This window comes from Anas acuta, chromosome 1 (assembly GCF_963932015.1).
Source record: "Anas acuta chromosome 1, bAnaAcu1.1, whole genome shotgun sequence".
NCBI classification, from domain to species: Eukaryota; Metazoa; Chordata; class Aves; order Anseriformes; family Anatidae; genus Anas; species Anas acuta.
In genome coordinates this window covers 107,821,266-107,835,568 of record NC_088979.1, presented here as the reverse complement: position 1 = coordinate 107,835,568, position 14,303 = coordinate 107,821,266, and the positions used below count along the sequence as shown (strand labels likewise).

Below are 14,303 nucleotides of genomic sequence, written 5' to 3'. Positions count from 1 at the left end.
TGTACAACAAATGTCAAAAGTCTTCAAGAATAATTTTAATTGATATATACTGACCATACACAAGATGTAAGCCTTTATGCCCTAGCTTTTCCTCCAAAGGGTAAAGCCAAAATACCCTACAACATGAGAATTAGAGCTGCCAGAACAAATTGGTCAACACAGCATACATCAGATATATCCTTAAGCTGTAGGAGCTTAACAACACGTTTACTCAATAAATCCCTGCTCTTTGTTTCACTTCTATAAAATAAAACCAGCTAAACTTGAACAAGTTAAAAAGGGATTGTTTTTTATTAAGACTTCACTTCTATTTTGTTATAGGTCTGTTTTTTTACAATCAGTACTTGAAAATACCATCCTCAGAATGTCATGAATGCATCAAGTTTCAAGAACAGAAAGTCAGGTTATATAGATGGAACAATATTTATAGGCAGACAAAATAGTTTGTGAGGCCAAATAAATACATGATCTGTATTTCTTGCTTTGAATAAGTAATTGCCAGAGAAAAGAAACAGTACAAGTCTAAAGAAAGTAGAAAGAAATTGTTAAAGATCCCAAAATACAGCCCTGAAATCCAGCCCTCAAAAGTCATCCAAATATGCAGGTCTCTATATTAGAGTAATTAAGATCATGCTTTTTAAACCTCTTGAACTCTAACTTTAAATATAACATACAATATTGATAAAGCAACAGCTCTATTTGAGGATGACCCTTGCCAAGTGACTGAGCAGTTTCCTATGCTCCAAAGAAAGCAGCCACTGTCCCACATGCCTGTACTGCCTCTGACCATTTTTCCTCTGCAGATAGAAACCTTCCCCTGCATTTTCTGCCATGGCTTTGTACATCCACCCTGCCACCATCTGAGATGAGGATAGGTCACAGAAAGTAAGTACTGTGGGTGCTGAGGAGGCCAAAGAAAAGCAGGATTATAGGTCCCTGTGGAAGAGGCAAGGGGGTGATGCAGTCCCAAGGAAGCATCACTGACAAAGACCAGTCTGGAATGAAGACTATTCTCACAGCAATGCACATAGGACATGAAGAGCAAAATTTACAAGTTTCTGCTCAAAGCCAGATCAGTGGCGGTTTGGAGAGACACAAAGGCTGAACATGGAAACATGAAGCAGCAGCTATCTTCCTCTTCTGGTATTAGCAATCAATTTTGTCTATGTTGGTAAGAAGACAAAAAAAAGTGTAACCTCTCTTTTCTTTATTAAAGAAGGAAATGGGCAGAGATGCACTAGATTAGTAGTTAAAACATGAGAAATGCTTCTGTGGCCTACTTTCAAAAGGTAAAAGTAAAGTCTGCTGTTTGACTAAAAAGTGTCCTAAACACTAGACTCTTAGCAAGGAGTAGGCAGAACCTGAGACACCACTTGGAATGTAGTACTTGGAATCAAGGACTGGGAGAATTACAAACAGTACTCTGTCCTCTAATGCTCATATGTGATGACACTTGAGCACATATGAGTAAGACCATGTGATTTTTGCATTGAATGAAGAGGAAAGACTATAATAATTTATTACAATATTTCCTCAAAACATTTTTATATTTCCTATGATATCCATCAAACTGCAATCAGACTCTGACCAGGAGCGTAGGTATTTACATACCCAGGAAACTTTCTCAGACTGTCAGGGATTCTCTGCCACCATCCTGTAGGATTTTGGAGTCATGTGGAAAAGAACCTGAAAGGAAGAGCTAGGATTAGAGCTGCATTCAGGTAGCGGGGTAGACATCAGTTTTCATTTCATCTGACAGAAGTGACAATGAACACTGTATTATTAGATAGTACGGGAGTGATAAAATTCTCTTCTTCCACATCACCTTCTAGTGGATGCCTTTTAAAAGAGTGCTCTTAGTTGAGGGTTGTAAACTAAAGGTTTGAGGAAGTGGGACTTCGTGGTTTGCATACAGATTATCATGCTTGCTCCCTCAGGTACATACGTAGCACAGAAGGGCTAGACATAAGACTTGCTCATATAATCTGAGGTTTCTATTTGCTAGTAAAAGGTATGTCCAACATGCCAATTTTAAGAGGCTCCAGGATGCATAGCTGGTTCTGTACAACCTAATCACTTAGCCCTCAGCTCATATGTGGAGTAAAAAATATTGGGAATTCAGGTCATTGCTGGGAGATAAGATCCCTTGAAGAGAAATTGAAGATTAATCAGGTAGTTCAGGAAATCTATTGTGAGGAAACTGCAGGCTCAGTCAATGTTGTCAAGAGGAGAACTTAGTCTCAGAATAATGAATATGAATAAGGCTAAGCTAAAAAGAGGAAAGTTTACTGATTAGGAAGGTCAGATATGGAATACACGGCTTAAAGAGGTCACTATGGAACTCTTGATACAAAGGAGTTAACTTAAATTTGAACAAAATTATTAAAGTCACTGTTCTAGTTTCAAGGTCTGAGTAGACTAGCCCTCACATTCAGAGGAAAGAAAATGAGACTGTGTCTGAGCATCCATTTATGACTAGGAAAATAAGTCAACCTGCTTCAAGGAACATCACTTAAAAATAAAATATTTGATTTTTTACAATCCTGTGGGTTTCTAGAAAGTTTCTGGTGTGCTTGTTCATGTAATTAGATTGTCACAGATGCATTACAAAGCTGTTGAGCTATATTAATTGACCTGTTTTCTTTTCCAAAGTCAGAAATGTTTCATATGTAAACTTCTCAGAAATATATTGTGTTGTTCCAAGAAGTGAGACTGTATCAAGAAAATGCTTTCCACTGTTCTTCAACTTATTCCCACATAGATATGGTCTCAACAGTATCTAGACACAAACGTACTTTCTGAAACATAGAAGTGAATGAAAATAATTGATATCTTCAATATCAAATACCAAGGATATATTAATAGGAAACAAGCTATAAATATTGTTAATATCACAATCATTATTCTATACACAGGCAAATTAAAGCACCGAATATCAGGTAGCTATTAGATCGGAGTAATCAGTAAAACATGCTAACAGAAATCACTAGAAGATCACTGCAAAAAAATGTCCACTGTTTTTATCTCTGCAAAATTCAGGTCTTCAAAACAAGTCAGGCTCCCATTTTTTTTGGCTGATTAGTTTCCTGGAAATGAACTTCTGTATCCCTGCAAAATTAACAGGATGTTCTCATTGCCCTCTGTTTACAACCCTCTTTTCCTTGAAAAAATCCCTAAAGGAGAGGCTGCTTGGGAGTAATGTAGGGCTCTAACACCAGTCCTTTATTCTGCACTAGCCACTGAACTCAGCAGGCAGCAAACAGCCTTGATTAAGTTATTTGTATTCCTCAGAGGTTTGCTGCTGCCTGGGTTCTCTCTGCAGTCCTCTAACCCCCAACAGGAACTGCTGAACAACTGAAAACAGTCCTGGCTGTTATATGCCATTAAGATATAATGATTGTCTTATGAGCATAGAACAGCAGCGTGCATTTAACTTGAGCTGCAAAGCTTTGGCCTCACTTTTCATTACACTAGTCTACCAGAAAGAGCTGAGAGGTTTCAAAGAGCTCTGATGCACAGACAAATCCTCAACAGGACACTGAGTCCTCAGCTTTCCCAGTTTACATGCATCTGTTGCCCCCTTTTAACATGCTCTCAGCTTTTAGACATTCCTAGCAATTGAAGACATTTCATTAGACTTTACAGCATGAATAAGTTCCTCAGTAAGTAACACCTGGCTGGGCTGGAGGAGACAAAGAAGCCAGAATAAGTCTCTCCCTGAACAAGCGGAGACAGATCTAGACATTGTATACAAAGGTATGATATGAAGCATCTAAACAGCTAAACGACACTCATAAAACTGACTTTCCAGAACACCCCAGTTCTCTCATAAGGATTTCTCACCACACTCAGAAGTATTTCTAGCTCACATATTTACAATACTCTTTGACCATGTTACCCATGACGATGCATAAAACAGAAATAGCATAAGTAAATGCAACCAAGAGACTTCTTAAATAAAACAGCAAGTAAAGAACTGCTTAGTGTTCTGATAAAATAGTAGGGTAAAGACAATTCTTGTTCCTTAATTTACAGATCTAACCTGAGAGAATTTAAACTTAATCAGTAAAACAAGCAAATATGGTAAATTCCACGAAGTAGCAAGGGCATATCGCTTTCATACAGTACCATATTTAACTAGCTTGAAAATATGAATCTAAAAGTGATTTCTAAAATACCTTTCCTTTTTCCTTTCCTCTTTAAGTACTATTTGATGATTACTTTCTGTTTAAACTCCAAATACATTCAGGGCAATAGTTCATTCTGTAATCAATTAAAGCAAGCTCTGGGGCACAGAGTAGGGTTTAGGGACTGATAACCATGGAAAAATACATTGTTAGGTCTCCCTGCAATACTTTTCTAAAAGAATTTTCACAGGTGTCATTAGGCTCATTATTTCTTAAACACTACAGATATTAGCATCAGCATAAAACCACTGTTCAGATATCCTCCTTTTTTCTGTCTATTCCTTCTCTTACTATCTTCTTCAAACTTACTATCTTCTCCAAAGCAAAGTTATCACATTTAAAAATCCTTCTTCCTCTTGTCAGCAAGAGGCTCTCATTCTCTTGCTTCAAATCCCTCCATATAACTTACATTTTACTAAGATTGACAGTAGTGCTCTAAATGCTGTCAGTATAGCATCTTATCTTACAATTCTACTCTTATCTTGTATATCATATTTGTCTAAAATCAAATTCTTAATTGCTTGGGGCTTAAAGTTGCCTCTCTGCCTCCTTTTATCTTAAAGCATTCCCAGGTCCAAGTGTTTCCCACCCTGACTGGTTAATTTGTAGGAGCTACAGGATCACTTCATGACAGCTAGAACAGCTGAGGTTACCATACCAGTGAACTAGGAATCAACTAAGCACATAATATTTCAGCTCCATGTTTTTCACTCCAACAGAAATCCATCACTGCCATAGGACTGGTTACATGGCATTCTGAAAGTTGCCAAGGTCAACTCATGTTATTTCATTTTCAGAGAGATATCCTGCTAGAGTAGTGAAGATACTTCATTTTCCATGTATTTTAATAAACTAACATGAAGTGACTGTAAATTATTAATCTCACATATACTATATTGTCCTTAAAACTTGGTAATCTGAAAAGGAAAAAGAAAGAACCATGAAGTCTCAACAAGGGAACCAAGTGTAGCACAGGAACTTAGACTGGAAAATACAAGGTGCTTTGTGATAAATAGGGAGGGAACATTAACTTTACAACAGGAGAATATGACAAAGATTAGACATTCAAGACTAAAAGTAGTATAGATGACTTCAGACAAAAATGGGGCAATAAAATGTTAAGGTTTTCTAATAAATAAGAAAACCTTGCTTTGGTGCTAATTATATGAACTTAATGGAACTTCTCCCTGTCAAAATATTAAAACTAACTCACCCAGGAGTCCTGACTATCTGAAACGTACATCTCTCTACTGCTTTTGAAGTATCAGTATATACCAGTAATCTTTCTAATTGACTATTTTATAAAATATAGAAAATCTTCATAAACATAAAATGAGACAATTTAAAGCCTTGAAGGTCTTTGCTTTTTATCTCACCAACACTTCAATGCATATCTTAAATACTGAGAGCACAGGTTTTTAGAAAAGGTACCTCTAAGAAACTGTCCAAATAATTACTGCATAGAGAGTGTCTATTCCAAGGAAGGAAAAGTCATGTTACACTTAGCCATTGTTTCCATACACCAGGGTGTTGAGGGCCTCAGTCTGCCTTTTTAGCAAAATAGCTGCATGCAGCTGAGGCACAGAAGCAAATAACAGCAGCCTTCAATCACACTGTTTTTCTCATCCTTAAAACAGAGAGATTCAAGCACGTTCTAAGTGGCAATAACCACATGGCTTCCAATGTACCATGGTGGAAGAATGGCAGAGCAGGAATGAGGCCTCTTCCTTGACCATGCTCACAACTGTGTGCCTCCTGCAGGAACTGCAGAGGAAGCAAGGACCCTCATATCAGCACTGAGGGGACCACCAGGCCAGACAGCTGCAGGCATTTCATGACATAAAAGTGACACAGGTAAAAATGGGAGCTAAGATTTTTTTTCTTTAAAGGTATTCATAAGTAGGGATTCATAAGAAATCAATCATTCATTGCCTTTCATCAAAGAAAAAAATACATATTTTTTAATATACAAATACACATATTTTTTAATATACAAATGTATATTAGTAACTAAGTACCACTTTTTTCTTATTTTTATTTTGACTAAAAGGCACAGGAGAGGCAATAAAAATATGAAGAAATAATTGAGGCATGCTATTTGGAGAGCAATTGGAACATTTTGCATAGTAGTGAGGATCACCTCTACAAACAAACTGGCGCAAGGAATCAGCAGCCCACTGCCAAACAGATAGACCCCTGTTTCCTGCCTGATGGTCAGCTTGCACACACTCTCCCATCAGACAAGATTTGAAGCCTCAGCCCTCAAGGATTCCCTAAGGAACTGCAAGCTCTAAATTCCAGACAGACACACCCACAACCATACTTGAACAAAGATCCTCCTCTCTGTTGTGCCTGAGCATTCACCAGCAGATTTCAAATGCAAGTATAAGGATAAATAAAAGCTTTTCATCATCTTCTTAGAAAACCCAACACTAGCAAGGGATGCTTTAAGAAGCATGTAAAGCATGGATCAATATTTGAAGTTTTATATGCCCTTTTGGATTATCTTACTTTCCTGTACCTGTTTGCCCTCTTTAATCACCTAGCCTAAGCAAAGGTCTATTTCTACAACATGGAGGCTTCAGCTCCTCACTGTTTTGGGGAGTTATGAATCTGCAAATCAATTTTAATTGAAATACTGTAGCATAGCATAGAGGTTAGAACAAGCTAATCAAGGCACTACATCTGAGATGAAAAGTCACTGATCCTAAAAGAGAAAGTCAAGAAAGTTATGGTTTAACATTCTCTTTGATCTGTGTGCAACTTCATTATTTAATTTGCTTCAGCTTGAAGAAGGTGGACAAGGAAGACAAGGTTTTATGAGAGAAATGATTTCACATTAATCCAGTTTCATTTGAGACTTCTGAAAAGCATTAACTTCTATACTATAGATCTGTTTCTTTTAGAATTTCCCCACACTCATATGGTTTAACACAAAAACAAAAATAAGATATTTTATCTTAACATGTCCCTTGAATCACTTAGATTATGTTATACAGGAGATGTGTCTCACTAAAGATGACAGTCTTTTGAATAAAATTATTAATTAAAAACTTACAATTGCAAAATTTACAGCTAAAGTTAGCCCTGTAGTTAAGACTTCTGAGAGGAATAAAGTATGAGACATGGACTGCTATCGAACAGCAGTAACGCAACTCCTTGAGACATATTGCAGACATTGCATGATAAATCTGGATAGTACATAACATTCTCCAGAGTATTTTCAATGCCATATCAAGCAAAAGAACAGACGGTAGCTTTACAAATAGCCTGCAGCTCAGAAGGATTCAGACATCTGTCTGTGAAGGCACTGGCGTGACTCCATTCTGTTCTTTGCACCCAAACCCACACCACACAGCTTCAGGACCAACAGAGGGATTTGAGATTGAGACCAAGGTCCCTCCAGCTTCTCCAGCAGACCACCTTCTTGCTCACAAACCCTGGCAACAGCCTCCTTTCTTACTGCTTTGCCACTTACCCTGAGCACTGATCAGCATGACACACCAGGCCAGCTTTCTGCCCAAGGGACTTCTCTGAGTTACCACATGTGCCTTTCCTGCCAGGTTTCCTACCTTCCAGTATTTGTGCTTTCTCCCAGCCAGTTTCCTTCAATTGGGCTGACTCATTCCTCAGGGTGTTTGGGAGGCATTAGCTGTGCTGCACAAACTGGCCACCACACCACAGTGGGGTGCTGACTCTGACACTGTCCCACCATCACATATCACCTGACCCCAGGGTACTGCAGAAGCAGTAACCCAGCAGCTGGGGTGCTTCACACTCTTGTACTATGCGTCTTTACAGAGGACATGACTAATCCAATCCTTTTAACTATTCCTGTAAGTATTCGTTCTACAGGAAAAGATGCAGAAAGAGCACAGGCCAGCACAAATATTAGGGAGGTATAACCTCCCAAAGCCCCTTAGCCCCTTGATCCTTTTCCTCCTTCAGCCTTCCCAATAAATAGCACACCATGATGTGTGTAGTTTCTTTTTTTTTTTTTTTTTTTTTAATTATTTTAGTATTGTTGTTGTTCCCTCCCTCGTCCAACCTCACCAAAGAGCTGGTGAAAAAAGAGCCCCATGGTCACATTACAGGTCCCAGGGTACCTCTTGTTAGAAGAGAATAAGGACTTTTTCTGCTTTCTTCAGCCAAGCGCTCTTCTCCCAGGGCAATGCACTAAGTACCTGCCAGCTGTCTTCCATCTAGCAGGGGAAGCTCAATGCTTTTTCCGTAATGAAGGCCACCATATACATCTAAGCTATTAACTAAAAGACAAACAGGCACTTCTTTGATGGAAAGATGTGACTCTGTGAGGTAGAAATGGGTTAATAAATGTGAAAATGAATCTTACAAGGATAATGTGCCAGTGTCAAGCAGCAAAACAGCTGAAACACAGTTCCTACATCTCCTCAGGATGCATGATATTCTCATAAAATCTGGGCAGGGGAGAAACATTTGATGTCTGGCCCTACCATTTATATTTTTAGAAGGCTACACAACAATACTCTGACACCCCCTGAGGTAGCTAATGGTTCAACAGCCCTGTACAGAGAGGTTCTGTCTCCTTTCTAAGGCATACAAATCCATAAACCTTCACTGACCTGTAGTGTCAGTATGTTCCTGCCTGCAGCCCTTTTTTTCTGCTGCGTTAAAAAGCCTGATGAGACTGCTTATTGAATTTCTTCCTTTCAGCATCAAAGATACTGGCCATGCTCTCCAATTATTTAATAGATTCTGCTACAGTGGAGATCACTGATTCATTTTCACTAGAGATATCCAGTCATTGTAAAGAGCAATTATATATAATAACATCCTAGTAGTTCTCAAATGTTCTTTTATCAGACACACAGTCCAGCGATTACAGAGACAGCCAATGATCTGATATTGATAATAAAACTTAATGTCTTTGTTGTTAGTTTTACCAAAATAGCAGTGGTCTTGCTCTGCAGACCCCAGCACACTCAAAATGCAATGGAACTGTTGGGGTTGCATTTTGTTTTGACTTATATTTATTCCATGGTCATTCCTTTAAAGCCTCACAAAAAGGTGTCTAATTCTTTTTTTTTTTTTTTCTTCTGTTCAGTAGTGCTGTCTGGAGGAACAACACAGGAAAAGGGGAGATGCTGAGCTCTAAAGCCAGCTCTGTCACTGGGCAGCCTCGAGCAAGGCATTTTGTCTCAGTCTTTCCATCTGTAAAATGTGGAGCATAAAACTTTCCTACTTAACTGCACACAAGGGGCAAAGATCAATTTGTTAATGGCTGAGCATTAGCACTGTGCACAGTCCTTTGAACATACGTGTCCTAAAAATACTAAACCTTTTTGCCCTTATTCACAGATTACTTTACAGATCCACAGATTAAAGCATTCATTTTCTAAAACTTTCCCTGATATAAAAATTCAGCAGGAGCTATTTACTGAGGCGCGTCTCTCAATGGCTCCAAGGTGGCAAGTACAAGTAAAAAAAAAAAAAAAAAGAAAAAAAAGAAAAAAACTTTTCCTAACCCTTCATTTGACAGCTGTGATATAGCTAAAAGCCAAAATAGACTCATGAGGTTCACAGGCTTGCTTGACCTGAAAGCACAAGTTGTGAAGAGCAAGATGAGAGCATACACCTTCCACAGACTGTTTTTGAATCCAGCCCACTGACAAAGGCTTCAGCAATGCCGGATCACATCCCAGAAGCATTTGGCTATTTGCCTGCTGTGTAGCACACTAGCATGGTTCCTGCTCAACCAGGGACTGAATCCACCAGATCCTGCTCATAGCATGTACACAGGTGAACCCTAGGGGCCGTATGGATGACATGTTTATGCATAAAACAAATCCACCTAGAGCATGTCAACTGACTGCCTATGGCATACACTGTTCCTTCCCTGGGACTGGTAGCTGCTGGACATACCTCTCCAGGATTCCTCAGGCCTTAAGGAGTCAAGATTTGGTAACTGGAAGGCACCAAGTACAGACTTTAGTGGGGAATAACAAGCCATTGCTCCTCTGGAAAGAGTATGGGGTGGGTGGTCACCTGTAGTCAGTTACATTAGTTCAGATATTGCACTTAGGCTGGAACCCCAAAGCACCACACCAAACACACCAAGTTATCCTCTAATCTTCATGCTGAAGCAGGTCAGATCTCTCATGATACCAGATAGACTGGGCACAGTGGATGTGGTTCAGCTCATACTTTTATCCTGCCTCTAATAGCAGCAAGGGAGACAGACATTCAGGAGCACAACGTGGCTCTGCAGGCTCAGTACTCAATTCAATGACTTACATAAAGGAGGCACTAGGTGTAACCAAAACACCAGTGCCAGTGGTAGGACACTGCATGAGGCCATGGCTAGGGGCTCAGGAAGTTGAGGGAGGCGGCAGTGCTGCCAGCTGCAGCATCCCCCAGCTGCCATTTCAGCTCTGCATCACCCCTGGTTCTGGCAAAGTAACCGGCATCACTTACCTATTGCTATCTACTGCTCAATTCCATTTAATTGGAATTCATACCCTGCAAAAGCAAGAGCCTGCAGCTAACATATTCAGCATTAACCAACCTAATCTGTGCTAGTTTTCATGGTGCCCGTTTCCTGCTCCTCCCCAGTCACGCACAAGCCCTCTTAGAGGGCGCCGTGGAGCACAAATGGAGCAGCCACAGCAGCTGCAAGAGCAGCTGGGGAGCAAGCAGGGGAAGGAGTTGTGCTTGTCCACATGGTCTCTCTACTTCATATTTAACTCCACAGCCATTTTTTCCATGCCAGGCAGCTGTGAGGCTCTGTTAATACACCGCCTGAAATCTATTTTCATCTAGCATTCAGAACATGACTGTAAGTGGTTTATTGTTGTCATACTTTTAGATTACTTTAACTTTAGGAGCACTGCCTTTCTCCTCTTCATTTTTCCTGGCAATACACACTACTTCTCTTCCCTGTAAGGTGAAAGATGTATAGACTGCTAGTTGTCAGTGCTTGCAAGTAGCCATTTAAAAGCAGATATTTTTTGTCAGCATTTTTATTTGTGAAGCCGCTATGACAGATTTGGAAATTGAAGCCCTTGATTTATCTCCAGGCTGAAAACTAGACAGAGGCAAGGACACTGTGAGCCTTAGGAACGAAATTACAAACATGTCATTACCTCCTTTAATCTGCTCTTGTTTCTGTGAAATTGCTCCAGACAACCCCCAAAATCCATGCACTTTTACAACAGAAAAAAAAATAATCTTTTCAAGCTATTTTCCACTTGTATTATTTGAGGCTACTCACTGTTAACTTGTGAAAAAACAAAGGTTAGTAAATATACTGCTTTTTAACATGTGTAGGGAGCTAAGCCAAAAGACGATCAACATTCAAAGCAGCCATATCTACATAAACACACTTGGTTCCCCCCCCCATTTTTTATTTTATTTTTTTTTAAATCTTGTTTGACTCACAGGAGAAAGACTGTTTGATAGCAAGTCAGACTTGTACTCAGTTCAGGCTACATTTGGCATAATGCAACGTAACAGCTGGCACATTGAAGCCATGACAGACAGACTCCAATCAGGATTCGTGTGATGGGAGTAGCAGGGGTTATTGCAAAGCAGAAGCAAGAGGCATCAGAGGAGCTATAGTGAGAAAGCGGCAAAGAGCCCAAATCCCCTTTGCCTACTCAAGCCATTTCTGTTAGCTCTTCCTTTCCCACTGCACTATAAACCTACACAGAAATTAGAAGAATTACTAAATGTATTAGTTTGTATTGTTACCCATGTGACAACAACCATGGATGACTGGAAGAGATCTACTGTGATGAGGAAGGCTTGAAGGGGGTTGCACATGGCTACATGAAGTACTGTCCCTTTCCTGAGCCAGCCCCCACATAGATGCTGGCACTTGTGGCAACTCCTAGGAGAGCCGTGCCAAGTGGAAAATTGCATTGCCTTAGCTGGGTGTATAAAATTCCCTTCTCAGCAAGAAGTACTCTGGTCACCCTTAAGCTATTCAGCTCTGAGATGGCCATCCGATGCCATGAGAATGGATGGCCTCATGCTTTGTGCATTTTGCCGAGATGCAGAAACAGTGACAGACCTCATTTAGTCTCAAAATCAGACAGTAAACAGCAGCAACGGTGCCTCACATAAGTCTAGCTGGGTAAAGAACTGGCATGCCATGGAGGAGATCTTATTTCACCTCAGATCTGGGAGAAGGCCAGTCCACCTGGAAAATTCAGAGACCACAGCTTGCAGCACCTGTGCAGCCAGCACAACTGAAACAAAAGCAGTCCAGAATAGTAGGAGGAGTGCTTTTCTCCCTCCTTTTTCAAGTTATTTGACTTTGCAGAAGAAACAGCAGGTCCCTAGCTGTTAACCTGAAGTTATTCTCATCATCATTGACCCAGCGAAGCTGCAATCTTATTTATCCAAGAGCTGGCAGCAGTGACAAACAGACCCTGAAGCAAACGTGGGTGCCTGTGGAGCCATACCACTTTACAGGAGAGCACTTGTGCCAGAACTGAGAAGACTGACACTGGGGAACATGCAACCCCATTACCCTTCCTGGTAAATCTGCTGTCTGACCTGCTTTCTGGAAGAGGTTCAGGTAGAAGGCTCCAGTACTGAGCCCAAATGAATTGTTGATTTATTATAGGCTCAACTAATTTGGCAAAGCTCCAGAGAAGGGTGGAAGTTCAGACATATCCCTTTTAAAAGCATTTCCTGCTATCTAACTCACCACATTGATTTTTTAAAATGTGTCTGTTGTCAGAGGGCTGAGGACTATGTCCCAGGAATCCAGATCCACCTGACTGGCACTAGCCTAGAGCTCTAAATGTCTCTCTGGGACGTAGGCACCAAAGGTCACATCAACATATCCCTTTAATCTTTACATCCTTTTACCAGTCCATCCCTTTGCCTTCAGACTCCTTTCCATAACGTGAGAACACTACTCACCCCTTCACACAGACCTCCTTTAAAAATAGAAACAGTAATCGGTGAGAAAAGTTGGATGCTGCACCAAGCTAAGGTTAGCTATACTCACTGTCATGCTGCTGGGCTTCAGTTGTCTGTCAGAGGTATGATCACAGAGTGCTGGAAGCGAGACTAGAACCCATTATCAAGAAGGCCAAGACTCAAAAACAAAATGGGGAAAAAAAAAATAAAAAAACACACTGATGATACGCTACTAATGTAAAAATGAAAAAAGACACAGGCCTGAGTGAGGCACAAATAAACAAAAATACATAGGAAACTGTAATGAGCAGAACCTTAAAAACAGAAGGCTTCATGCATAAGCACAAAATAAATAACTACCACCTCCTCCCCTTTCTCTCTTTGCCCCCATGTCTCCCAAGTAAGCCAGCTGTGAAGGACAGAAGCTGAGGTCAATGACAGTCAATGCCACAGTAAAGGCAAGGCTAAGCGTCCCCACCTGAGAAGCCAATCAGTCAAATGAGAAAGTGACATGCAAAACCTGTGTGGAAGGAAAGCAAGGAAAGGGAAGGACCAGGCATTACCAGAAAAAAGAAATGGTGCCCAAATTTTGACTTCCTCTCTTTAAAAAAGTATTATTCCTATCAGAAGGTGAAGCTGCACTGAAGAATTCAAATCTGTGATGGAATCATCACAAGCAAAATAATAAAAAAAAAAATTAATCACCAAGGATTAATGAAACTCCCATTGTCATTATCCAATTGGGCCAACTTAATGATGTTTGCTATTATTAGGTACTTAGGTTGGAAGTTGCCTTCCCACATAAAATTGATCTTTATGATGAATGAATCAATTTGCTTCATAACTTGACCATAACAATGTAGAATTCTAGCTGTAAATTACCATTTTAATCTTTCATTTATGGCATAAATACTCTTTATTGCACAATACTCATAGTCTTGCATATTAACTATGCAGTGGAATTTACTACAGGCACATAATTTCTTCATTTATATGGTATTTTGTATTATTTGGGAACAGGTAAATTTAAAACACATTATTACATAGCCTCCACTTTGGAAAAGATCATTTGAGATAAATACCTCAGAGTGTAATTTCAGTACCTAGCATTAAAATTAAGTCTTCATCCACTTGTATGGATTATGAGTAGAGCAGAACCATTCTCATGTCAGTGAGATGAGAATCACATCCACAGTATGGAAAGAT

The 14,303-nt window shown here is 39.9% G+C and overlaps 1 long non-coding RNA gene across 1 annotated transcript in view; it reads right to left on the bottom strand.

Annotated features, from left to right (window-relative positions):
- The window catches only part of LOC137860741 (uncharacterized), a 71,952-nt gene extending 58,439 nt beyond the window's left edge, over positions 1–13,513 (bottom strand). The window contains exon 1 of the long non-coding RNA XR_011099155.1: positions 13,186–13,513. This is a non-coding gene — a long non-coding RNA (uncharacterized lncRNA). The remainder of the gene's footprint in view (positions 1–13,185) is intronic.
- Between the last annotated feature and the right edge of the window lie 790 nt (positions 13,514–14,303).